The 24,964-nt window shown below is 42.6% G+C and overlaps 1 long non-coding RNA gene across 1 annotated transcript; it reads left to right on the plus strand.

The window, feature by feature from the left end:
* Nucleotides 1-4,358: 4,358 nt before the first annotated feature.
* LOC140625654 (uncharacterized) lies at nt 4,359-17,920 on the plus strand. Its single transcript, XR_012024990.1, has 4 exons — nt 4,359-4,483; nt 4,947-5,211; nt 7,009-7,093; nt 17,868-17,920. It is a non-coding gene; the product is annotated as an uncharacterized lncRNA (long non-coding RNA).
* The last annotated feature ends 7,044 nt before the right edge of the window (nt 17,921-24,964 follow it).

Consider the following 24,964-nt stretch of genomic DNA (forward strand, 5'->3'; position numbering starts at 1 on the left):
GATGCTCCAGAAGCCAGGCCAAACTCTGCCAGCACACTTAAAACCTCGCTCACATCACAGCTGCTGATATCCTGAATATCTCTCCACGCCAATAGAAGTAGTTCGATCTGACTTTAACTATTGCACAGAATCCTGTAGCATAGGAATCCCGTCACTTGTTAAGTCTCTTATTCATGTGCACTTGGATTATGTCTAGTTTTCTCCTATGATATGTGATGCTGTGATATACACATATCCTCGTAACTAAATTTTTATCTGACTTTAACAACCGTTCATTGTTAAGGAAAAAAACATCTAAAAGTGGAATTCCTGGGTCAAAGCACAGAAACAGTTATTTTCAAAAGGTTTTTCTTCTCAGTGTTCTCTGGCATTAAAAAATCAAAGCAGTTAATGTTAGGCAGTTGGTTGGGGATATGAGGATTTGAGATATTGACCACATATACATGGATGGTAGGCGTGAGAGAGGAACAGAAGAGAAGAGGGGAAAAGAAAAGAAGGGAGGAGAAACTGAATGTGAGAATCATCCAAATCCAATATAGGATGGTATCAGCCACTATATAAGAATTACTGGTTGTAATAGAAAATTCCTCTGAATAGCCAGTTGTACCCTTATTAATTTGTAAATGAAATAAAAAAAAAACCTGAACCACTCAAATCAGAATATATATAAATGTTGCAAAAATTTAGTGATTTTTATAAGACATGCAAACATACAGCTAGTAAAGTATTGGACCGAAGGATTCTTTTTTTTTGATATTTTATTTATTTACTCATGAGAAACACACAGAGAGAGGCAGAGACACAGGCAGAGGGGGAAGCAGGCTCCCTGTGGGGATCCCGATGTGGAACTCGATCCCAGGACCTCGGAATCATGCCCTGAGCCCAAGGCAGACGCTCAGCCACTGAGCCACCCAGAAGTCCCCAGACCTAAGAATTTTTAACTACAATCTATCAACTTGATCTCCTTTTCCCAGTAAATCTACTATAAGCAGTGGTTCTCAACAGGAGCAGGTGGGTATTATAGTTAGCTCTTGCTGCGTAACAAATCACCCCAAACTTAATAGCTTAAAACAATAATTATTGCTGATGGTTCTGTGGGTCAGCTGGGTGCGGTGAGTGACTCTTGCGTGGTGCCTCCCCTGTAGCCGCAGTGAGGTATTAGCTGGGGCGGAATCATCTGAGACTTCAACTGGGTTGAGCATCCCCGGCAGCTCCTCCACCTCCAGCACTCAGCGCTACTTGTTGGCTATGAGCTCAGCTGAATGTGCCAAACTGGGGGGGCCCAGATGGGGCCTCTCCTCGGAGTCCGTGACCCTCACAGCATGGTGGCTACACTCACACATGGTGTGTCCCAGGAGCGCATATCCCAAGAGGGAGTGCTTCAAAGTCTCAGGTGGTAGTTGCAGGGCTTCTTATGATTTAATCTCGGAAGTGCCAGGATATCTCTTCTGCATTCTTTGGTTTCGGTGAATCACTCAGGCCTCCCCAGAAGCAAGGGGAGGAGACTTAGATTCTGACCTCTTGATTAGGGAGCAGCAGGTCATATTGCAGAAGACCTGCAATATGACCCTTTCCTACAGGGAAAGTAGGATCGTGGCCACCTTTGGAAGGTGAAATCTGCCACCGTGGGGCAGTTGGGGGGCTTTTCATAGGGTTAGGTCTTTCTCTGAAGGGAATTCTAAATACGAGAAGAAGATTCTCAAAGGAATGTGTGATCAAAATAAGTAAATAAATAAACAAATAAATAGAAACCATCTGTAATTCAGACAGATCATGGTATATTACATAATTAAGTTTATTTTCTGCCGCAATATTTCTTTTTAAAGATACTTAACCTCTGCCGCTAACTTGGAATGGCTCAGGATCGATTTGAAGGGCGGTGGGAAGGGGAGGGCAGGGAACTGGGGAAGGGGGCAGGCCTCCCCGGGCAGCTGCCTGCTCCACAAGAGGGGAGGAGAAGCCCTACCTCGGTCCACAGGCCAACCACACTCCTGTGCCAACCAAACACAGGTGACAACTCAAGGTCCAAGATCAGCTGCCGTGGTGGAGGCCGCTGCCCCTGGAGACTCTGTGGCAGCTCATCTCCACTCACCCTCCTGGCAAGCTACCCCTTAAGGAGGCCTGACAATCGCTCCGTGACATTCTGGACTCCCCGAGTCTTTCAACGTGTTGCCGATCCCCGGGGTTTCTGCACCCTGGGGGTCAGAAACAGGCTTGACTAGGTTCCGGGCTGACCTCGTTGCTGTGGATATGTCCCAGGTGCCCCTGTGTACCTCTCACGGTCACACCGGGCAACGCATCATGTCTGTCCGCCCTGCCTTCGAGGAGGCCGACTGGTCGGTAGATCCAGAAGGTGACCGCCTGGCCCCGGGTCGTGAAGCTGTGGGGTGGCCTTCTGCTCCCTTGGAGTGCCATCCAGTCCCTCCTTAGGATCTCGCTCCCTGGCTGTAGCATTCATACGTGCTTACTCCTTGGGTCAGGTGTTTCATTAGCTGTAAAAGGGTGAATTTTTTTCTGACTTTATCAGCTCTCCCGTGTCTGCTAGTGAGAATACTTGTAGAGGAGAACTTTCCCCCATTAACTAGGGATCTACCGTAAAATTGTTAAAACTGAGTTTTCACCTGAAAAGCAGATCAAGACTTATTTTTCCCATAACTACTAATTTTCAGAGTACAAATGAATAGACGACCTCCAACAGCAATAAATGAATGAAGTTCGTTACTCTGGCTTTCTCCTTCGAGCATCATTATACATTCAGTACAACGTATAATGTATATACATGATACATCATTATACAATTCATTATATTCATTATACGATACATTATTGTATACAATATTGAATACATCATTATACATTATACATTTCTCCTTGGAGCATCATTATACACTATACATATACATTATATGTATTATGTATACATAATATATACATTATATGTACATATAATGTATACATTATATGTATAATGTATACATTATACATTCAGGGATACTGATTTGATTTTGCTGTTGTGTTTCTTTCTTTCTTTCTTTCTTTTTTTTTTTTTTTTTGGCTGTTGTGTTTCAATCACTTGCCCTCATCTTTCTGGCGGATGGTGCAGTTGTCCACCTTTAGCCCGCAGAACAAGACGACAGGGTCTGGGTTTGCCATCTGCAGGTGCACACCTGGAACCAGACCCCTCCCAGGATCCCTGGTTCCTTTGAGGGGGAGCCTTCAGAGCCCAGCTTCGGGGCCAACGTTCTCATTTTTACAGGGCTGTCATTGCTCCCGGTCTTTTCTGTCCAGAACAGAGCCATTGTAGCATTTTAAATTTTAATACATTCATATTCACAATTCAAGTATATTTGAATATTTGATATATCAAATTCAAATTTCAAGTATTGGAACAGTTAACACTTAATTGAAAGTAGCCCGGGGGGGTCCTGGGAGGGCCGCGGGGAGCCGAGGGGCCTGGGGGACGCAAAGGGTCTGTGGTGGGGCATGGGCGGAGGGCCTGGGGGGGCAGGGGCCTGGGGGGGCCGCAGGGAGCCGGGGGCGGGGCCCAGGGGGCCTTCTGGGGGCTGCGGGGTATGCAGGGAGTGGGGGGACTGGGGGGGCTGTGGGGGCCCCCAGGGGGCGGGGAGAGCATGGGGTGCGCGGGGGACTGCAGGGGACGGGGGGGGGCGCAGGGGGACCTGGGGGGCACAGGGAGCCGGGAGGGCCCATGGGGTGGGCTGCCGGGGGGGGGGGAACCCGAGGGGGTGCAGGGAGCCAGGGTGGGGGCCGGGGGGGCCACGGGGATCTGGGAGGCCCCGAGGGGGGTCGGGGGGGCCCGGGGGGCGCAAGGAGCTGGGAAGGCCTAGGGGGGTGCAGGGAGCCGGGAGGGCCCGTGGGGAGCTGAAGGGGGTCGGGGGGGCGCAGTGAGCCGGGAGGAGTTCTGGGGGGCACAGGGAGCCGGGGGGGGCCCGGGGGAGCCGTGAGGGGGTCTGGGGGGGGCGCAGGGAGCCGGGAGGGGTTCTGGGGGGCACAGGGAGCCGGGGGGGGGACTCGGGGGAGCCGTGGCGGGGTCCAGGGGGGCGCACGGGGCCGGGGTGGGGGCCGGGGGGTGCACGGGGAGCCGGGAGGGCCCTTGGGGGAGCCGAGGGGGTTCCGGAGGTCGCAGGGAGCTGGGAGGGCCCGTCGGGGGGCCCGGGGGGGCCCGAGGGGGGCGCAGGCCCAGCCTGAGGCCGGGGCGGCCGCACAGGTGCCCCAGGGCCCAGCAGCCGGGGGGGGGGGGGGGGGACCGTGTGGGCCGCGGGCACCTTCAAGCCGCGGCCGAGCCCCTCCCCCCACCCCCCCCCCGCCCGCGCCCCTGGGTGGTTGGTTGCAGCTCAGCCTGTTGGTGAGGCCCGGAGGGGCCTTAGGGGCGCAGGAGGACAAGGCCGTGCCCTCGGGCCGCGGTTTGCGCTGACCCCGTTGCTCCTTCTCCAGCCGCACGCACCTTCCCGCTGGGAGGCAGCAGGTGGGAGGAGGATGGGGGAAAGCAAAGAGACGCTTAGGTCCTGTAGGTAAAGGGAAGTCTGTTCTCTCTCCCTTTGAGACACCGCAAACCAAGAGTCTCGCTTTCTTCGCTTCCTTCACTTCTCACTTTTTCCTCTTCCATTTTGCCCAAACCCATCTTTTTCCAGCTCAGAAAAGGGACGTAGCCTGCTCCGGTCCAGTGCTCTGGCTCCCGTCTACTTGATCACACCTGGCCTCCAGGGCCTCTACTCCCGTCACCTCAGTGTCTGTGGCCCCTTGTCGTCTTGGGAACCAGTTCAGTCCATGCCTGTGAAGCCCTGGGAAGAATTTGGCCACTCTGTTTCATGTTCTTCTAGCCCTTTCTGTAACCCCTTTGCTTAAAGCAATAATGTGAATCACTAATGTAACCAGCATCCCAGATCCTTCTGGAAATACCAACTCCTCTTCTCTCTATTTTCCCTCAGACCTATTTTGGTCAGAGAATAGTGGGGCCCTAGTGATGCTGATGAAGGAGGCTCAAGGTTTGCACTTCAAGGAAATAAGGCCTCGCTTATGAGTAGTGGAGGAGATAAAGATCCTACAGTCCTTTCATGATGCCCATGCCTCCTACTCAGCAATAGAAAGGAAGTAACTGCTGACACACATGCATCGGGGTGAGTCTCAGAAGCACCCAAGGTGCTCAAGTGAAAGCAGCCAGACACAAAAGGAGTGACTAGAGACAGAAATCAGGTCAGTGGTTATTTGTGGGAGACACAGGGATTGATTGAGAAAGTATTTGGGGGAACTTCTTGCTGATGACACCGTCTGTAACTTCATCACCAAGGGTGTGCATACAGGACTGTATGCCTCTGTCAAAATCTAACTGCACATTTATGACCCGTGCTTTTCAATGTTTGCAAATCATATATTAAAATTCTTAACTTGAATACGCCTATTATGGGTGACGATACAAAACATCTTTACCGATTTTTTAGTTTTGCCAACTTTTATCCTCTAAAGGTATGCAAAAGACAAAAACAAAACAAAAAAATAACTTTCAAGATAGAAAATGGTTTAATATAGTGCTGAAAACACAGCACGCACTCAATAAAAATGGATTGACACCTAATACCCAGGCGAGAGTACTTCGTTGCACAACTTGGTTCACAAGATGCCTCCTTTCAGCCCAACGTTATGGTCAAATTCAGCATCATCTACAGGATTAAAACTTCCTAGCCGTGCAAAAATATTTTCAGTAATCCTCCATTGTGTCCATCCAGTTATACGGCCTTCCCACGGGAGTGCAATGAATACAATCAATACCTTTTATTACTTCACCACCAGAAACTTACTACACCCAGATTCAAAGGCATCAGGCTGCTGCACCCTTCAAGGAGTATTTTATGAGAAACACATGCTGATATAATTTGATATGAATAAGGAAAGCTACCTTTAAATCATAAAAAGTATTTCTTAGGTTGAAGAAGTGTATATAAGGGCTATTAATCCCCCTGTGTGTGATCTCTAGCTGGATAAATACAGCAGAGAAAGTCAGCTTTCTTCTACAGAAATAAAGTTTCCTGAAAAATATACACTGCATGGATTTTGTGTCTCTGTAATAAAAAGTATGCAGTGCCAAGTCTCAGGCAAATTGGACAAATGGCTCAGTAAGGCTTATCCTTCTTAATTGTCCCATGTTTCTAGCCATAACTGGTCTCATAATGTGTATGTGACTGTTTTCCTTTGTTTTCACCCCCTCTGAGGACTATGACCAAAATAATAATAATAATAATAATAAATGCAAAATCAAAGCACCAACCAAGCAAAAATGCAAATCAAACTAAAGTTTCAAGCTGAAAGATAATTTACTGTTAGGTTATGTTATATATCCACGACACTAAAGGTATGCGTTTGAAAACCTTCTTTACCAATAGGCAGTCCCCCAAATATTTTCAATTGTTTTGTCACTAGAGAATTCACATATAGAGAAGGAATAAACAATAAAACATTATAGGAAAGTTATTACTGGAGAAATATGATTTTCTTTTTCAATTTCTAGAGGATAAAAATTTTAAAGGGGAAAAAATAGAAATAATGAAAAAAGTAACGGCAATTCAAAAACTGGGGAAAGTTTTAAATCCCTCAACCACATACAAAAATTTTCATTTTGTTATAAAGGAATTAGGGCTTTAACAATTCAAACCCTATATACTCTGGTGATCTCAAAGTGTGATCCCCCAGCCAGCTGCGCCAGCATCCTTGGGAGTCTTGCTCCAACTACACATTCTGAGGCCCAACCCAAGCTGAGTCAGAAGCACTGGAGGCAGCGCCCAGCCGTCAGTGTTGTAACAAGGCCTCCATGTGATTGTGACACAGGGTAAAGTCTGAAAACCACTGGTTTATTCCAGAAACATTTATGGGGTACCCGTTGTTGTCCCAGGCTCTGAGAAAGGCATCAAAATAAGGAATTGACATGATCCATAGTTCAACCAGTCAAAAGAAAAAGAATATGAGCTAGTAAAATCTTTTTTTTTTTTTTTATTACAGGAAAATAGAAGATGTCTTGGCTACGGCTGGATCGAGTAGAACTGCCCAGAACGCTCAGGAATTGAGGCCAGGGCAATCATGCTCGGTAAGATTTACCTGGAAGGCCTTCTCCAGCCTCTGAGATCACAGTCTCCTGGAGTGGGGCTCAGCAAAGCTTTATTTTCCACCTTTCCTTTCAGCAGTTCTGATGTTTACGGGAGTTATAATGATGCAGCTGTAGAGCTGTCTCAGGCTCTGTGCTCTCACCGCCTCCCCCCTGGCAGCCTCTCCAGGTGTGCTCTGGGGCGCACCTGTACTGAATCACCACGGTGAGCGCATACGACTGCAACATGCAGATCCCCCAAACTAAACCACTGAGTCAGAATCTTTGGGGACAGGGCTTGGAAATACGTACTTTTTACAAAATCTCGAGTGATTTTGAAGCACACGACAATCTGAGGTTCACTGCTTTGTGGATCTCGCCAAGGAGCTACTTTTAACTCTCCACCAGTCTACTCTCCCAGAATCTCCTATCAGAAAATGTTCCCGCCTTCTTCTGTCTCTTGGTGGGTAAATAACGGCCCCTCAAACACGTCTGTATGCTAATCCCCAGAATCTGTGAACCTTGCACGGCAAGAAGGACTTTGCAGATATGGTGCTATCTGGATGAGTTCAGAGCAATCACAGAGCTCCTTTCAAGAGGGGGAGGCTCAGGGATCAGAAAAGAGGTGAGACAAAGGAAAGAGAGGATTGGAGTCTGAGAGAGCCCTAAGGACAGAAGCTCCACTGCTAGTTTTGAAGATGAAGGAGGGAGCCACAAGCCAAGAGATGCAGGTGGTCTTCAGGAGCTGAAAAAGGCCAGGACACAGATTCTCCCCCGGAGCCTCCTGAAAGAATGTAGCCCTGCCCACACCTGGAGGTGGGCCCAGCATAAACCCATCTGAGGACTCTGACCTGGTTTGTGGTGATTTGTTATAACAGTGATAGGAAGCTCATGCAATATGTAAAAGATATAGAAGGGAAAATAAAACAGGGCCACGCTGCTCCATAACTGAAAAAGTTTACCTTGTTTGGAGATTCTAACACACAAGAGATGGCATATTTCGTGTTCCTTGGCATTTACTTTCATCAAACAATTTCGTTGACTCGACGTCTTTTTTTTTTTTAAGATTCTATTTATTTATTCATGAGAGACACACACACAGAGAAAGAGAGAGAGAGAGAGAGAAGCAGGCTCCCCGCAGGGAGCCCGATTCGGGACTCGATCCCAGGACCCCGGGGTCACACACTGAGCCGAAGGCAGATGCTCAACTGCTGAGCCACCTGGGTGCCCTCTTTTACTAGAGGACTTAATTAGACCTAGGGTTACAGTGATCAGAATAAACTGTTCCAGAACCTTAAAAGACAAACAAACAAAAAAACTTAGTTGCTTGACAGCCCTAAAATCCCCTTTTCAGATTTAATCTTCACAACATTATCAAAAGACATGGAAGGCCACCTACTGTGTATAGTTCATGACATCTTTTCACTAGTGTCTGCTCCCAGGGAGCGGACAAGCCCCAAAATACCAACTCAGATGAAGAATCAGGAAAAGCGTTCGTAACAGACATACTTCATGTGACGTCATCAGCTACACAGTAAAACCTGTAAAGGAACATGATCCTGGGGAAAAAAAGCCTTCAAAATCCTCTTAAAATTATCAGCCACTTTGGAAGATAATAAAAGAAGTGAATAAGTGCCACATTCTCTTACTCTTTACCTGTTTCCCATGTTTTTGTAAACATAAATGGGCCCATATTTTGCCCACAAACACCATACTTTAACTGCATGTTTGTTGTTGTTAGATAGTTTCCCACATAAATACATTGAGATTTCCATGGTGAAATCACACTTGTACGCCATTTCAATATTTGGATATATATTCTAATGCATTTAACCAATCCCCTATTTTAGACTTGTAACTTATTTCAATTATTCAGTCTTGTAGGCCACTTTACAGGAAACAACCTTGTATTCAATGATTTCATTAGAGTAAATTCCCAGGAGCGGAATTGCCAGGTAAGAGAATACAAAGGCTTGACGCTTTGGTATCTATGATGAGGTATCTCCAAAAAGGTCAAGCAGTAGTTTCACTCTTCTGGAGTAAAAGTGCTTGTTTTCCTCTGTATTCACCAGCAGGTTTAAAAACAAAACAAAAAATAAAAATAAAAAATAAATAAAAACAAAACAAAATTTGTTGAAATAAATGTGTATATCCTAAAATTTACTTGTTTAAGTATACAAGTCATTGATTTTTTTTTTTTAACTAAATTAACAGCGTGGTATACCCATCTACCACAACCCAGCTTTAGAATATTCCCAGCACTCCCCAAAGGCCCCGTGGGCCCATTTGTAACCATTCCTGGCTCCCAACCCAGTGCCAGGCAACCACTCATCTACTTTTTGCCTAAATAGATGTGCCTCTTTTCCACTTGTCATATAAATGGCAGGACGTGCTCTTTTGTGTCTGGCCTCTCTCACTTAGCTTAACGTTTTTGAAGTTCATCCATCTTGTCACGTGTATCCGCCCTTCGTTCCTTTTTATTGCCAAACAGCATTTTTTATACTTATCCTCCACACACACCAAAAATAAAAAACAAATAAATAAAATAAAGAAAGAGAAAGAAAGAAAGAAAGAGAAAAGAAAGAAAGAAAGAAAGAAAGAAAGAAAGAGAAGAAAGAAAGAAAGAAAGAAAGAAAGAAAGAAAGAAAGAAAGAAAGAAAGAAAGAAAGAAAAAGGAAAAGAAAAAAGAGAAAATCCTTCCACTCGAAAAAGGGAAGATTCTGGATAGAAGAGTCACCAGTATACGGCAGTTGTGCGGGGCAAGAACTCCTACCTACCTTTACGTTAGAGAAGCGCTTTGCCTGGACTTGGATGCTTGATTCTGTTTTCTGTAGGAAGCCTGTGTCCATTTTTCTCTGTGTTTGTTGGCTTTGCCCTCTGGGAGGTTTTTCCTGGTCCATCTCCATTTTGGTCACAGTTACCGTGGGAATGGAGACTTTCTCCAGGGGGACCAAACAGCTTTTTCAGATCATTTCTTGCTCATGCAGACTTGGGGGTCTGAGGCTGATTTCAAGGCTTAGGCACTCAAAGACATTTTTAATCCGGGCTTATGATTTCCTTGGCAACATGTTTTTACTTAGTAGGCTTCGAATCCATTTGCTTCCGCTCAGTTCCACATGCCAGCAACCCCACCCAAAATTCTTTCCTGAACATAATTATTAATCCAGGTTCTTTTCCCTGCTTCCTCACCTTCATGCTTCTCTCACACACTTACACAATTTCATGCCAGCGTCCTTGAGATCATACGGGAGCCTGGGCAAAGAAGACTCCGCCCTTACTCTGGTCTTTGCTGCTGGGCCATCACTGAAAGGCATTTTCAATCATATTTCCTATTGTTTAGAATCTAGAAACAGCTAGCTTTCCAATGTTTTGATGCCCCAAATTTCTTCTCTCCAAACTTCTTCTTATTTCTGTTTGAAAATCATTTAGCTATTGACAGACTGATTTTTTTTCTTCTTCTAACATCCTTCTAATAGAAACCAGTAACAACCCCAACACCACAAAATTCTGTTTTCCAGTCTTCTCCTAGAGGTACAGGTCCAGTGAGTGCTTGATCTACCCTCGAGCTATTGCCAGTGACCGTTTTTTTCTCTCTCTTTTTTTTTTTTTAAGGATTTTATCCATTTATTTATGAGAGACACAGGCAGAGGGAGAAGCAGGCTCCATGCAGGGAGCCCGACGTGGGACTCGATCCCTGGTCTCCAGGATCACGCCCCGGGTGGAAAGCAGCACTAAGCCGCTGAGCCACCCGGGCTGCCCCGCCAGTAACCGGTTTAACACGTATTTTACCACTATATAACGTGGGTCTGCATCATCCCATGCTCTGATATAGGTGCCTTACCACCCAATGCCAGTTCCACATATTTTAGGGTTTTATTAGAGTTGTACCCTGTTTCTTTTTTTTTTTTTTTTTTTTTTGTACCCTGTTTCTGATGCCAGTATTCCCATTGGTTAAGATGACGCTAACACTAAAATGAATACATCCCCCCAAATATAGGTCATTTAACATAAAAGAATTTTATTTCTCTACATAATATTCAATTACAGACAGTGGAATTGGGTGTTCTGCTCCACAATCCTTCAGAAAGAGCCTGACAGATGCTCTGTGGTCTCAACTGCCTCTTGAACTCACCTTGCGCTGACGCACAGCCAGCAGACAAGGGAAGAGACTTGAGCATTGTGTGAGAGGTGATGACAGGCCCCCCGGGGGAACGTGCCTCATTCCATCAGTTCTGCCCACATTCCTGTGGAAAGAATTTCTTTTTGAGTTTACACTTAACTGCAAGGGAGGCTGAGAAACATATTCAATCTTTGTGCCCAGAAGGAGAATCAAACAAGTCTGGCAAACAGCTAGCCAATGTCTGCCCCAGCATCACATAAAAACATTTAGCCTTAGACTTGAGAATTCCAGTGTTAAAGATCTTTGCTAAGAAAATATTCCAAGGGCACCTGGGTGGCTCAGTTGGTTAAGCGTCTGCCTTTGGTTCAGGCCGTGATCCTGGGATCAAGCCTGCTTCCCCTGCTGTCCTCCCCACCCCTCACACTCATTCTCCCTCACGAAAATAAATAAATAAAATCTTAAAAAAAAAAAAAACAAAGAGTGCCTACTATGAGACGCATTCATTAAAAAAATATATATAATCCAAAATACAAAATGTTTATTCTGAAGTCACTTAATGTCCAAAAATAAATATATAAGACAACATTAAAGATACAGCCCATTTATGTGATGAAATATTACACGGTAACTAAAAATGTTTTTTATTAAGAAATTTAATCATCAGAAAATCTTTCTGATACGATATCAAGAAAAAATAGAACATAAATTTGTTCACATGATATGTACATATGGTTTTAAAGAGGCCAATAAAATTATTGGAAGTAAATGGGCAAAAATCTTAAACACCCATAATCTGTATGATAGGGTTCTGGATTTGTCAAGTTTTCCTTTTTATGATTCTTCTTATCCAAATTGCCATTACAATCAGAAATAAAATACACATTTTTCTGTAATGTAACCAATTCACAGCCACATCTAGGTCTTCTAGTACTGTAAACATCTCAAGTATCATTCTCTTTAATAAAGAATTCAAGAAAGTAGCATATTAATTAACATATCCCTATCCTTTTTAAAATATAAGAAATTAATATTTTCATTATCTAATTTCGTAGTCCAGAAGGTAAATAAGGTTAAATAATTTCTTCAGAAATCACATACTGTAGGAATGCAGTTTTTAATTTATACTTCCCTACCTAGGGTGCCTTCTGTTGTTTTTTAAATGTCTTTTGCAAAATGTCCATATCCATTTCCAAAAAGAATACCTCCTCCGCCCACTCCTGCAAAATATACCCATAAAAGCACATTCAACTGGGCATTGGCAGATGGTGTCTATCACTCACCAAGGTTTTCAGGAGAAGCTTATTTTGTGTATGTCCACCTGCTTCTGTGTTGGAGGTAGACAGACAAAAAAGGCACCCAAATCACTAGGTTTATTGTCACACTGTTGATTTCTCAGAGTATAGAAGGGACGGTGGCCACATTTCATGAGCAGTTTCTATCAACACCTGGCCGACTTCAGATTCTTCGTGATCAGATAGTCCCAAATCTCAGATATTCGACTGAAATGAAGCTCTTACTCTCACCTACGTGCAGTACTGCATCTACCGATTATCATTGAGTTAAGGGCTGTTGACTTTTCTGTTCGCCTTGAAGGTTATTTTTTCTTTAGAATGAATAACGCCCACCTTTCTCAGCCATTGTGGAGCTCGGACTGCTAGGCTGAATTTTTGGTTAATTAACTTAACATGACTCACTATTTGTCTTCCCGTCCCAATGTGCTCCCCTGGGAACCCGTCAACCTAAGCACGAGATACTGGGAAGAGAAATCAAGGGGTAGTATAAAACATGGTGTATTCATGCTTTCTTAATAGAAAAACAGTTTGCACTTAATTTTTTTTAACTTAGAAATGAATTCATAGCATACTGTCTCCTTACTCCCACCTCTGGTGTTTATATGGATTATTTTCTATTCTAAATTGTATTTATTATTTTTTTCTATTTCAGGAAGAGGAAGGCAAAACTTTAAAGCCCAGATATCTTATTAATACCTTTATGATTATTTCCATCTATGAATATATTTTATCTGTTTTCTGACAATGCTTAGCATACAGTGGGTAACTGTTATTGGTAAAAGTCGTATGGAGCTACTAACACAATTCTGGAAATCTAATCTTTAATATTTTTGCCAGGGATTATGCAGGAACTTATAATTATGTTTTACTTTGGATTTACCTCATCTTTACTTTATCTCATATTAAAGTGTAATCAAAATCAGCCTGTTTCCATTCGGTCGCAAATCCCTTTCTTAAAGCACCTATTCAAAAGTCTCCCCAATTTTCATTTTCTCTGTCTTTTCTTATTATATTAAATCCTGATATCTGAAAATTGAACCATATAGTAGCATTACCATGTTCTTTTAAAAATACAGATCATATCTATTCTTCCTGTATTTTTACATTATAACTGTGTTTTTTTTAAAATCCTTGGCAAGTTGCAATTAGATTTCTAGTACGCCATTGTATTAGAGTAAATACCATTATTACAGTAGAAATAATTTACCTTGCGTAGTGTACTGTTCAGATAGTCTGCTGAGATGCCTCCGATAGCAAATGTCATTCTCATTCTTTAATTATAATTTTTAATCTTTCCTGGTTTACCATTCTTTCAGTAGATTAATTATTTTTTATTCTAAAATTCAGAAATCGTCTGGGTTTAATGTTTATTAACAAGAATTATAATATCCCATCGCTTTTTTTTTTTTTTTTTTGTCCCTCCCTGTAGAACAGTGAAGGAGTAACTTTATTTTTCTCAAACTCTCTGACCCATAACATGCAAGACATCTCTGTGGAGCAATAACTCAGGTTTATCATTAGTAGTTGAACACATTTGTGGGATTAGTTGTCACTTGGACGCCACCTAGTTGGTGGTCCCCACATTAAGAGTCACGCAGTCGAGCACAGGGCGCTTCCTTTGTCTAGAGCTGCTGCTTATACTCACACTGTGGAATGAGGCCATAATCCTTGCAGCACGAACAAAACTTGAAGTTTGTGTTTAACAAACAAACCTACCTTAAGATAAGACTGTGAACCCTTCGTGGGCAGGGGCAGTGTCAGTCATGCTTCCCATTAAATCCCCACCATACACTCACTGGTACACAGCACACGCTCATTAAACATGTACTGAATGAGTGAATGTGCACATGAATGACCCTCACTAATGCATGGGTTCAGCTTTTGTCCTTCTTGCTATGCTTGGATACAGCTTTAGTTAAGGTTTAATTCAGTCCAAGCAAGTCGGTTAAGAGTGAGCCATGAAAGGTAGGGGGCAGGGGGACGGATGAGGATGGACTCTACAATCTGCCTTGGAGCTAACTCCCTTCTGTTCCTCCTCTGTGTTTCGGCCAAGTGGTTTTATCTCTTAGCTGTGATTGTCTTATCTCTACAATGAGAAAAATAAGGCCTAATTCCCAGACTTGTTATGAAAATTAAATGAAGCAATACTTGTTGGGACACCTGGGAGGCTCAGTGGTTAAGCCTCTGCCTTTGGCTCAGGGAGCGATCCCGGGGTCCTGGGATCGAGTCCCGCGTTGGGCTCCCTGCGCGGAGCCTGCTTCTCCCTCTGCCTGGGTCTCTGCCTCTCTCTCTGTCTGTGTCTCTCGTGAATAAATAAATAAAATCTTAAAAAGAAAAAAGAAACAATACTTGTAAGATGCCTACTACCTAACCTGATCTAGACATTCATGATTATTAGGTTAGGGGAGTAAATCCTGGTAGCCTCATATACCAGTCAGCATTGCCGCATAATAACCACAGTATCTCAGGGGCACTCAACCATAAACACTTAGTGTGTCTCTGTGGGTCCCCTGTCGCGGCCCTGCTGCTGGCTGGCCAGCTCTGTGCTGCAGCTTGGGTGCAGGTCTGGTCCCTGTTTCTCAGATTCCTTGTCCCAGAGCACCACCTAACGCATGTTCTTCTCATGGTCCTGGCTGAGAGGAAAGCGGGCAAGCCTCCTGCCCAAGCTCATTTTAAGCCCTTGCTTCTGTCATGAGCATTAACATCCCACTGCTAAAGCGTGTCCTGGGACCACCCCAAGGTCAAAGCATGGGGAAGTAGACTTCTTCCGTGAGGGCGGGAGAGGACTGTGAAGGGAGAGAGAGTGAATGTTTTTGAACAAAAACCCAATCTAACACATCTTCAGTTAGCTGAAGCAGGGGGAGGGCCAGCTTTCCTCCTGTATCCTCGCTACTGGGTAGGATGGTACAATGTAAGTCCGTCTCAGATGGAATTTCGCCATATTTGCAGGTAAATGGCCACAAAAGCAGTCGTAGAAGCTGTTCTGGAAGCTTGACAAAGTCCCATATCTCTGTCCTTTTAGGTACTCTGATGGCTCCTTGAATGAAAGGTTTATTTATAGTGGCAGGATTTATCTGCCTTTTTAATAGGAGTCAAATGACCAAAGTCTTCCAAATCTGAGCCCACTGGCTCGGTCAGAGGTCAAGTGTGCCTTTCTAAAGGCTATAGCTAAAAAAAAAATAAATTAAATAAATAAATAAATAAATAAATAAATAAAATAAAGGCTATAGTTATGGGGATTTTGAGGTTCTTCTACCCCGTGCATGCAAGGCCAGGAATGGCTGCACAACATTTTCAGCAATTCCACATTTCTTTATCATTACCAGTTTATCAATCAATAAATAATTTCTAATAAGCATAAACATGTTTCAAGTAGTATCACTATTAAAAAAATCTTTGCTGTTGATCAAATATTACGAGAAAACTAGCTGACATCTTGAAGGATCCCTGACTCGAGTCTGTCCAACACTGGATAACGATTCCCATGGTGTGTTCCTAATCAAGGTACTTCCAACAGTCACTAACCATCTCTTGGGTGTACTCTGCTGCGGAGTACTGAAACTAAATCACTGTCTATGTGAAAGGGTATTAAACTACAGAGAGCCCAGTACTAGAAGATGTCCAAAAGAACATTAATTAGGTGATTTCTCTATCTTCTGGTTTACACTCAAATTCCAAGTCCCCATTAGACTGTGTCTCTGGGATTTAAAAAAACAAAAAACAAAAAACAAGCACATATAAAATAATCATTTGTCGTTTGGTCTAAGCATTACCAAAACATCATGTTAATCTTTTTTTTTTTTTTTTTGCACTGAATTCATTCTTTCTGCATCATAAAACCAAGGACAATAAAACTGGGCTAATAATGAATAAAAATAGCAACTTAAAAATCATATCCCAACCCATAACTCCCAGACTTTATTCGGCCTTCACTTAATAATCAAACATTCAAAATAGCACGAGAATTATTTTTCTTAAGTCTTGTGACCAAACAAACTGGAGATGAGGACAAATAAATCTACTGTTAGGGACTCTTCTGTAGGTTGTCAGATTGCTTCCCCTACAACATCTGCATAGGGCTGGTGGGACACTCCCCAGAATGTCCCTTCCACCCAAAACCTCAGACATGAGTCTCCTAACTCTGGGAAATGAACAAGGGGTGGTAGAAAGGGAGGTGGGCGGGGGTGGGGGTGACTGGGTGATGGGCACCGAGGGGGGCACTTAATGGGATGAGCACTGGGTGTTATGCTATATGTTGGCAAATTGAACAACCAATAAAAAATAAATAAAAAAAAAAACCCTTAGACATGTATAGCTGTCCTTGATTATCCACTTATTTTAAGATAAGGCAGGGAGATGGCAGCTGTCTTTGAGACTCCAAAGAAGGAGGAGAGTATTCCAGGGGACAGTACCAGAACCCATCAAACCTGAAGGGAGAGAGTTGGACACAACGTGAGAGAAAACAGTGTAACAATTAGAGGAGTGTGAGCTGATAAATATTGCCTTATGTGGAGGTGGGCCAGGATGACCTCTGTCTGCAATATGAGTAAGGGGACAGAATTAGGTGACTTTTAAGGGAGCTCTGCTGCTAAGATCCTATGAGTCCATAATTGCAAGAAACAAGATTTCTTACTAGCTCAGCATTTTACCTTTCCCTTGTTTCCTTTTCTTTATCTACCTTCCCCTCTTCTCACCAGAGTAAGATTTCTCACCAACAGCCTCTTCCATCGTTCATCTGCAGACCCAAGGCTTGGGGAGCTATGTGACACTCGCTTGGCTCTACTTCGAGAGGCATCTCAATTCCAAATGATTACTCTTCAGTTTTTGCATGCATTTCTTTAGAAAGATAATTCCAATAAAAAGCTTCAGCACATTTCCTGTATCTTCTCAGTCTTTAATTCCGTCTCCAAAAATAGGGAGAAAATAAGACATAGCTCAAAGTTACAAGTAAGTAGCTACTATTTTGCATTCTTCACTTGATTCTTCCCTAACACTGACACATCTCTCTCATTTATGAAAGCCATTTTCTTTATCATATGCAAAATTGACTCTCAGAAACATAAAATGTTTTAGAGAGTTTTACCCTTAATATACATTTTTAACACTTCCATGCTCTCTCTTCAATAAATTCCTTCTGTTGATTGCACCGAGTGGTGACTTTATGATATACAGAACCAACAGCATTGTTAAATTACTAGAACTGTTCCTTTTTGTAATTACTAAATTGTTAACTCCTTCAAATCACATGGGATTAATGACATTGGAAGTTATTATTTTTCTAGTAATAACTATTACTCAAATCATCAAGAAGACTATTCATTGATGGAAGCAAATATCTAATAGTAATCACTCATTTGTTTTCTAGTTTTGAAGAAACCACCAGGAGGGCTATCTCCTTTCATTCAAGGTGTGGCAGGGGTGAGTCGAGGGGAGTGGGGGTGGGGACTAAGTGTGTGTAGTATAAATAATGCATACATAGGGAAGATCTTGTTAAGGCCAAAGAATCCCTGAAATGGGTGCACCAGTCTATTTGTGAACGCAAGTAGATTAATGCTTACGTACGTGTGTATGTCTGTGTGTGTATACATACGCAAATTCATGATATTAAAACATTTACATATATCACACATATATGTTACATGTTACCTATGTGTGTTTTATTTATTACAAATATGTATACATACTCATTTTATATATATCCAACACTGAGCCTGCTGTATGCATAGCACTCCGCTATTAGTACATTTTTAATTCTATGAACTTCTCTCGGAGGATCCAAACTCTTCAACCAAAGATATCATTGAGTTCCATGTTTTATGCAGTGACTATACAATACCTGTTTTCAGGTAGACCACAGTCATCAGATTATCAATGAAGAAGTCACCTAGCCCACGTTTTTACCCAAGTCTGTAGGTACCCTTTTATTTTGGATACCTGGAGAATTGTGTTGTCAGTAGTCCTTACAGGCCTTTGGGCTCAAAGGCCAGGTGATTCTGTTGCAAAGTTCCCCAAACTAATGTGTTCATTCAACAAATGTGTGAGACTTTTGGTAAATAGAATTTTTAGTCTATAGCCTTTGGGGATTAGAACTGGATGAGTCTACCTCAACTTCCCCATATCCTCCTTAACAAGTAGTAGCCTAGGATAAAAGTTGGTCTTAAGCTCAATTCTGCTGAATACTCAAACATTTATTAGCAAGTAGGTACAAAAACAGTCAACCGCAACTGATACGTTTGGGGGAAGTTCTACTCTTTGTCTTCAGACACACCCACAGACACTTTGCATGAAAGATTTACTCCAAGGTCAATGCTCGATGCTGCTCTACTGGTGAGAATAGCAACATTCTGGTTAGGCTACAGTGCTCTGTGAAGTGGGGAGACTCAGGACTCAGCTCAACATTTGAGGGCTTCTCCAAAAGAACTGGGTAGCTGGGCTTGCCAGATTCCCATAAATTTTCATGCAAGAGTGGTTAGACTTGAGGGTCAAATATATGTTAAATGTTACCCGTTTCAGCAGTGAAAAATTATTTCTTATGCTAATTAGCAAATTCTCATGTGCAGATTTCCACAGCAGTATTTGAAGAGCTTGGTAGTCCTGGCTGGAGAATGGATTGCTGATAAGGATACTTCAAATGCTAACTAACCACTGCTAGGATATAAATGAAACATTAATTTCATTCATATGACATACTATTTATCCAGAAGTATTTTTAAAGTAAAGTTTCACAAAGATGATATAATAATCTAATGCCCAATTCTGGAATGCTGTAGTCTTTTATCTACTTTCATGACAGCTAATTGAATAACATTGAAGTCTCAAGACTGTGCCAATATGAGGGAAAGGGTCAAACGTCTGCTTTCTCCATTCCCTACCTGAAACACAGTGTCCAGAACTACATTGACAAAAACAGCATCTCTCCTGATGTTTTCTCGCTAGGTATTTGCCACCACAATCTTCTCATCTGTCCAGACCAGCTCCTTGGAATTCATCCTCACTGGCATCTTCTCAATCAAATAAACTAACATATTGAATGTGGTTAAGTGTGGTGTGTCGAATGATCCCCCCAAAAATGTGTCCATATCCTGATTCTCAAACATGTGAATGTGGTCTTATTTAGGTAAAGGGTCTTTGCAGATAAAATTAAGGTAAGGAATTTGAGATGAGATCATCCTGGATTACCTATGTGGTCCCTAAATCCAATGACAAGTGTCCTTATAAGAAAGAGACAGGGACGCCTGGATGGTTCAGCAGTTGAGCGTCTGCCTTCCACTCAGGTCGTGATCCTGGGATCCGGGATAGAGCAGGGAGACTGTTTCTCTCTCTGCCTGTGTCTCTGCCTCTCTCTGTGTGTCTCTCATGAATAAATAAGTAAAATCCTAAAATCCTAAAAGAAGGAAAGAAAGAAAGAAAGAAAGAAAGAAAGAAAGAAAGAAAGAAAGAAAGAAAGAAGAAAGAAAGAAAGAAAGAAAGAAAGAAAGAAAGAAAGAAAGAAGAAAGAAAGAAAGAAAGAAAGAAAGAAAGAAAGAAAGAAAGAAAGAAAGAAAGAAAGAAAGAAAGAAAGAAAGAAAGAAAGAAAGAAAGAAAGATGTGACAAGGAAGATTGGGGAAGAAGGGGAGGCCATGTGAAGACTGGACAGAGATTGTAGTGACACGGCCACCACCAAAGGAATACCTAGAGTCACCAGAAGCTGAGAGGTTGGGAAAGGGTCTTGTCTAAAGCCTTTGGTGGGAATGTGGTCTTATCAACAACTTGATTTCAGACTTCTGGTCTCCAGGTCTGTGAAAGAATAAATTTCTGTAGTTTTTAGCCACCAAGCTCATGGCAGCAGCCCAGGAAACCAACACAGTCACCAAATCCTCTTGAGACTACTTTTCTAATATCATTGAATCTATCCTTTTACCTCTATCATATGTCACTGACCTAATTGAGATCATCATTAATTTCCACAAAAATTTTGATTGATAGGAAAAGGGATTGATACATACTAGGAAAGACGGACTTCCAGTCTGAGTCTTCATGGGGCCTCATCTCACAAACCCTATGACCTTGTACCTACTGTCTGCCCAAACTGAGCACTCCTGGAAATGGGAAAACATACATGCTTGTCATCATCCACCAACTTCCTTAACACACCTGGCAGTCAGCTAAGCCGTCCAGTAGAAACATACCTACTTTGACTTTGCCTGAATTTGAGAAACTACAGATTTTTTTAGCTATCCACTGAGGAAGGAAAACAATTCATTCTTTTTTTTTTTCTACATGTGTCTGATATTTTTTCAGTATGCTGGAAAACACAGACCTCGTGTGAATCTAAACATTTCTCCTTTCACCTTGGAGGAACAGCCATTGCAAGAAAGGGACTCCGGTGCTCAGTGATATTAACTGGATTAGCGCGTGAGCTGACTGATCGGAAGGAGACTTCAGCAAAAGCTTTGGGGCCGGGAGAGCAATGAGTCCAACCGTAATATTGATAAATGGTTGTTCGACACCTGGAGAGCTGTTTTCTGAATTCTTCAGAAAGCTAAAGCCTGCAAAGAAAAAAAAAAAAATCTCTCCACTAAGGTGGATGCCCATGGGCAGATGTCCTAGCAACTGTACCACTCTACTAAGTCTAGAGAACCCTGTCTCCTGGGGCTAATTAGGTTATTGATTTCCAAGAACCTTTTGGCTTCAGGCAAGCTACCGACTCCGGAGACAGAAATCTGTTCTAGGCTGCATCTTGCAGGACCTTTCCCCCCTGGCTTCATGCAATTTCCATAGCCTTTATCTATAATATAGGTATCTGACAAATACAATTTCAGTAGGTTACTAATTGCTGATTATAGGCAATGGTGCCAAGAACGAATTCTGGAAACCTCCTCCATGCTTTAGGACACTTCTGCAGGATTTCTCCTGTTGACAGCTGTTTACTCATTTTCAGATTCCAGCATTTCATCTCTTCCTTCTCAACATCTCCACCCAGACACTGGAATAATAAAACTAAAGACATCACAGCATATCAACTTTGGAGGGAGGCGGTGAGAAAATCTGGGGGAACTTTCCACTTGAAGCCTCTTCTGTTAACGTCTATCACAGCTTCTCATTACCCAAGAACAGAAATCACAGCGAATGCTTCTGTCATAACACATGCAAGAAATAACTAACTGGATTGTAAAGAGACAGCTTCTATTGTATTTATTTTGGGTTGGTTATAGAAATAAACCATTGAGGAGCGTGCATATGGGCACAAACACAGATATACATTTTGGCAAAATAAAATTGTACCATCACAAAAGTGTGACCATAAAATAACAAGATTTATTTCTTTGTCAGACTTGTGGAAGTCACTTGTCATCCTGTATACGCACGTATGCTAGCATCGTGTTTCAAATGCAGCAACACCGAAATAGCTAAGCTCCCAAGTGTGCTGGAGTCCTTTCTCAACTCAACACTCAGCCAGTTAGCTTTATAACTCTCACAAATGCTTCAAGGACTCAAGCTCCATGATTACAATGAACATGTAGACAAATTCGGTGGATACACAGCAGTAGTAGCACACAGAGTCACCCTAGCTGAGTAAGTGACTATCATTCTCTGCTCTGGTGATCCAGTTTCAGTTGTTCTTGAGAGGTTGACTCATCAAAAGGAAGAGAAAAGTCCAAAAGTTCTCATGTCTTGCATGGCTGACACTCATATGTCTGATATTTCTCTAATTACCGTTTAAGGACCAGGCGTTAATGTATATAGAGTCTGACCCCTACAGCCACTCACAAATGGGTAGATTATGATCATCACTATCCTTTTATAGATAAGGAAACAGGCTTATAAAGGTTAAATTACTTGCCTAGAGGCTCACAAGAGATAAATAGATGAGCGCATATTAGAACTTCTGATCACCAATCTTCTGGCTCATTACCAAGCCTTATGACTCAAAGACAGAGTCCTTTATGCCCACAAATAATGTTAAAAGGTAACGCAGATAGCACAGATACTGAAGACTGGGTGTAATTCACACTAAGGATCAGTAAGGAAAACAACGGAATGCCCGTACCTGGTAAAGATGGGGCAGGAAAAGGTTCTAGAAGAGGAAGAAGGGCATCTGGGGGTCTAGAAACATGGTGTGCCTTCTTAAGATCCTGCCCAAGGAAGCTTCTGCGTTCTCAAAGCCCTTCCTAATTTTATCTCATTGACTGAGGATAAAGCCCACTCTCATTCTAGGGCTTCAGAAGTAGCAAGTACATTTGAATTACCCAATTCATCATGAAAGTATCATCAGGAAAATGCCAGCATTATCAAAAATGAATTAAATTTTTCTGACAGATTGAGTTTGACTCATGCTCCCCTTTTCTTTCAACTATTATTGCTTGGCTTTTCACAATCTTGATATCTTTGCTTACCCAGCTTTGTGCTCTAGGAGCAACATTTCCAGCCACTAGGGATCAAGTCAGGGTTCAGGTTTTTGAGTTCAAATTTTCAGAGATTGGAGGAAGGCTGCCCCAAAGGTCACTGAAATTAGAATAACCAAAGTGAAAAATGCACCAAGGGAGACTTTATGGCTTATTCCCTAACATGACCAAGAGAAAGAGGTAGGGCGTAAGATTGTTGCATGACATTTTCTGTTGTGGTTGTTGTTTCTAAGGTCAAAGTTTCCTCAGCTCTGGTTACATTTTCAGCATCTTTGACTCTGCAGGTTCTACTCAGCCCCATGTATCACTACAGTTTGGAATGGTCACCAAGAGAAAGTGCTGAGTCACAAAATTAGACACCAGAAGCAAATAAGTAAAAATACCTACGGGCAAGGTTGTATCAAAATATAATGAAGTCAAGAAATTTCTCTAGTGGCTTTGTCTTTTTACTGAAGAAAAATAACTTTGGGGGACACCAGCGTGGCTCAACGGTTAAGTGTCTGCCTTTGGCTCTGGGCATGATCCTGGAGTCTCCGGATCGAGTCCCACATCGGGCTCCCTGCTTGGAGCCTGCTTCTCCCTCTGCCTGTGTCTCTGCCTCTTTCTCTGTGTCTCTCATGAATAAATAAAATCTTAAAAAAAGAGAGAGAGAAAAGAAAAATAATTTTCTACACCATGGTTGTCCCACTTCATTGCTTTTAATATTTGCAACTTTGATGACAAGAAAAAAAAGGAAAATGGGAGGAGTGAGAAAGAAAGAAGAAAGAAAGAAAGAAAGAAAGAAAGAAAGAAAGAAAGAAAGAAAGAAAAAGAAAGAGATAGAGTAGGAGGGAGGGAAAGAGGGAGAGGAAGGGAGGGAGGAAGGAAAGCAGAATAGAAGGAATTTGTTATCCATGCCTTCTTCTGGAAAGAGATGAGACTAGCTCAGAATCCCAGGGCTGTGGCATTCTCTTTCCTTAGAAAGCAAAATGATTCATACTAGCAGTGTCAGGCTTCCGAGGGTCAGGTGTTGTTTGGGGGTTGGCACAGTATATTGCAAGGGGACTGGAATTTAAGATCCATCCTTCCCAACCTTCTATGACCTTGAACAAATTATTTAAATCATTCGGTTCAGTGTCTTCAGTATAGTAGACCACATATCTGGATTAGAATCACCAGAAGATACTGTTAAAAAAGTATAGACTCTGGGGTCCAACCTATCACTGGCTTTGAATGGTAAGAGGAGGCATGAATCTGAATTTAAGTAATCTCCAAGGAAATCCTTAAGGAGTGTTCTGGCCTTTAATTATCTAATCTGTACAATGATTTTCTTAGATTAAATGATCTGGAAAGCCCCTCACAGTTCTAACACTTTATTATTTTATAAATAAAAGGGATGATTGTCCAATAGATTAACAAATTGTGAGATGGCCATACAATGGATCTACTCAGCAATAAGAAGAAAGGCATTATTGACACATGCAACAATATAGAAGAATCGCAAAACAAAATTACGCTAAAAGAAATAAATTAGACCAAAAAGAGAGAGAGAGAGAGAGAAGATTCCACACACCTAAAATCCAAAAATGCAAAGCATTCTATAGTCATGGTGATTGTCTAGAAGTGGGGACAAAAAAAGGATTACCAAGGAGCACTATGAAAGTTTTGGGGTGAAGGATACATTCATTATGTTGATTAAGGTGACAGTGTCCCAGGTAAATACACACGTAAAAATTCATGAAATTGTACACTTCAAATTTAAAATCTGTGCCTCAATAGGTTGTTTAAAAAAAAAAAAAAGGAAAAAAGGACAGAAACAAACTAGGAGCCTGGGGAAGCTTTAATATCCCCAAAGATTTCCCATCCGAGTGTAGAAGAGGACTGTCAGAGGGCAGGAAGAGGGAGGGTCCCTGGACAGGGAGCAGGGGGTGTTCCTTAAACACAGAGGGGTTCACAGGCATCCTAAATGGCCCCACTTCAAGGCCAGAGGATTCATCTGGAAGCTGTAACAGCCTATGCTGTGGGCTGCCCCGGTTGGGTACCCAAGACTGCCTGCGGCCACCCGGCTGCCCATGACCTGCCCCCCGTGTCCCCCAG

Source organism: Canis lupus, chromosome 36, assembly GCF_048164855.1.
Source record: "Canis lupus baileyi chromosome 36, mCanLup2.hap1, whole genome shotgun sequence".
Lineage (NCBI taxonomy): Eukaryota > Metazoa > Chordata > Mammalia > Carnivora > Canidae > Canis > Canis lupus.